This window comes from Grammomys surdaster, unplaced genomic scaffold (genome assembly GCF_004785775.1).
Source record: "Grammomys surdaster isolate TR1022 unplaced genomic scaffold, NIH_TR_1.0 138, whole genome shotgun sequence".
In the NCBI taxonomy this organism is placed as follows: Eukaryota; Metazoa; Chordata; class Mammalia; order Rodentia; family Muridae; genus Grammomys; species Grammomys surdaster.
In genome coordinates, this window is record NW_021604596.1 from 567,437 (window position 1) to 570,873 (window position 3,437).

Consider the following 3,437-nt stretch of genomic DNA (forward strand, 5'->3'; position numbering starts at 1 on the left):
TTTAAATAGAGCATACATCAGTGGCTAAAGCAAGGGAAGTTTGCTGCTGTTTGAGTCTAAATTCTAGCATACACTTCTACAAGGTATGTAACATTGATTGAATAGTAATTAAAACATTTATGATTTCGTGCATTGAGGATTTTGAGATTTCTTTCAAAGATCTTTGGAGAAACCACAGACTCTAAGAGGTGACAAATCACAAATGATGAGTTTTTAATAGGCTATTAATCAAAAACATCCAGACAAAATGACACATTTTGTGAAATTATTTTCTAACAACATAACATCTGCTACCAGTTTTCCATGCTATGTGCGAGTATTTTTAAAAAAGCTATTCTGTCACCTGATGAGCAGAGTATGATACAGAGTATGTCTGTCTGGACAGAGGCAAAACAAAGGCACGGGCACAGGGATCATACTCAAAGTGCCTGCGTCTGCAATCTTTGCTGAACAGCTTAGTGATTTCAGCTCTGTGAAAGTTTAAACAATGTGATGTGAATCCCTTTCCTCACTTGTATTACAGGACAATATACCTCACAGGGTAGTAAGGTACTTATATGAGCAGTAAGTATATTCACTGATGTTCTTAAAACAATGCTAGTTCATTACAATATATGATTGTCAAATATGCCAACAGCTAACCAAATATGCCAAATATTGCAGCAGAAAATAGGCATTAATTAGTTGGCCAAAATAAAAATAGCAAAACTAATATGCAGGTAGCAAAAGTACTATGACAAATAATACACATAGAACAGGAACATACTTATCCAATGTCTTTGATGTAAAGAAGACAGTGCCTCAACTTTGGGAAATTTTTCTTTTTCCATGTTTAATCATTAGTCTGTAATTAGGAAAATCTTTTTGAAAAGGTAATTTTACAATTTATTCATTTGAATACTAGGAGTAACAAATCACGCTATTTTAATACGAAATCTTTAAATGACATAAAATTTTTAAAGATCATTAATGAAAATCAAAGTCTTTGGAAGCCCTTCTTGAAGAATTTCTTCACATCTAAAATCTTTATAAAAACTAAAAAAATAAAGATATATACATATATATGTATATAAAATACACACACACACACACACACACACACACACACACACATGTAAAAACCTGGCAAGGTAGGTATTTCAGAGAGAATGCTATATACCCAGCGATATGAGAAACTATCATTAATTAAAAGGTCCATGAAAGATGAGGTGCATTACAGTTTTAAGAATAGAAAATATGCAGTCAAGTAAAAACATGACCTTCTACTGATATGAAAGAAATCAGACAGACCAATAAAACCTTTTTTAAAAAAACCAGGTTGGACTTAATAGCTCATACTTCAGAGTAAGGCCATAAAACAATACTGAATAAAATAACCTGCAACAAAACAGTAGCACAAACCAACCCTTACTTTTCAAACTTCAAAAATAGAGCTGCTAAAAACAAAAACAAAGATAAAAACAGAACCAAAATGATGTTAAATATGTACCTAAGTACCTGTCAGTGAATACTAGGTCTCTTAATGAGCTTTTCAAGTTTACTGTGGGTGTATTAAAGATCCCATTTTCAGAGTAAAACTTTTTTTAAAATTATTCTCTGCTTGTGGGTGCACACAAAAAAGGCCAGAAGAAAGCATTACATCCTTTGGAATTGAAGTTATAGGTAGTTAAGTGCCCAAAGTGGGTGCTGGAAAGCTGTCTCCAGAGGAATAGCAAGTGCTCTTAACCACTATACTATTATTTTTCCAGCCCCCAGGGTAATCTTTTAAATAAAACGTTGGAAGCAGTATCACCCAGGACTCTCTCAGGACTCAAAATATTTGCAAGAATTTTTTAATTGTTCTCTTCATTCTGATGAAGAACTAATCCTAGAGAATCAAACAAATTATATGGAACAAAGACAAAGACCCATAAAATAAGATACAAATGTCACAGCTGAATTATTGCACTGACAGTATTTTACTCTAGAAAAATGTACACATCAACCTATACACACCTGACTTCAATTCATGTTTTGTTTACATCACTGGCTTAAGTTTTAAAAAAGGTTTCAAGAATTATTACCCTTTAAGGGTTCCACTAAAACGGTTAAAATTAAACACTCCTACTTTAAAATATTATATTAAGGTTAATGTCTTAATTTTGTAAAATATCATGTAAGATTTTTACCACAGGGAGACAATATACTTATTACAAAAAACTCCTGCACTATTTTTATAATTCCACCAATATAAAGTTATTCCAAAATGAAAGGCTAAGAAAGACAGGTCAACTTAGGATATTACTTCCTTTGTGCAAGCAAAAGCTAGACAAGAAAAACTGCATTTTAAATTTCTCATGATAAATTAAGTTACAATGTGTATAAAATATATCTAGGTTTGATTGTTTTGATGCTATAATAAAAGAAACGCATGTATCTAATAGAAGTAAAAGCTAACAAGCATTTTTTATTAGCTTTTCTTAATAAACTGACAGGGTAAAATATTCTTTCTTAAAAATACTATTGCTTTAGAGTTTAAGGTAAATTTCACTTAATTTTTTCTGAATGCCATGCAGAAGTTCTGAAACAGCAATTAAATGGTCACAAATGTAACCCCTGCTCAACTATGAAAAAAAATGTTGTGTAATCAAGTCTAAAGTTAGAAAACTTTACTTGCTCTAACAGTGACACCCCAGCAAAGTTGATGCTATTCAAAGGAAAATAATCCACCTCAATAAGTAAATGATGCAGAAATAATTACTATTCTGAATCAAATTGTTTCAAAGATCTCTTTTTCTAAATGCATTCTGTTTTAACTAGACACTTAGAAACACTATTTGGATCCCAGATTTTTATTGCCAATTTTTTTTTTTTAGCATGTTTTTGCTTCATCAAAGCCTGAAGGCTAGATTAGTATCTTTTATACTTGTCGCCGGAGGTATATTTGCTAATAGCAGTATGATGATTCATGCAAATAGGTTGCCTGCTATATCTAAGAGCACAGCATAATTGACTGATGCCCATGGAGACCATAAGAACCTGTATCCTGAAGTATCTTAAGTTGCCATATGGAATTGAAGCCATTAACCAGTGCCCTTAAAGGAGCTGTCTCTCGAGGCCCCCATACAGATTTTTTTATTAACTAAAACAATACTTTGACTATAATAAAACTTTGCAAGGATTTCATTTACACCAAAGAGCTTAGGAAATAAAGACCTTCAACTTTCATTTAGATCTATCTAAGTTTATCTGTGTCATCTACAATTAACAAAAATGAAGTATAACATATAACCATTATATGTGTAAAACTCTTCATGAAATCCTTAAAATAACTCCCAAGAATTAAACTACTACACTAAGTTTAACATAAAACATCCAGCTATTCTAAAATATAGTCTATAATTTTCCTGTAGTATATTACTTTTCTTGTCTTGATCAAAGCACATGACAGAAACAAC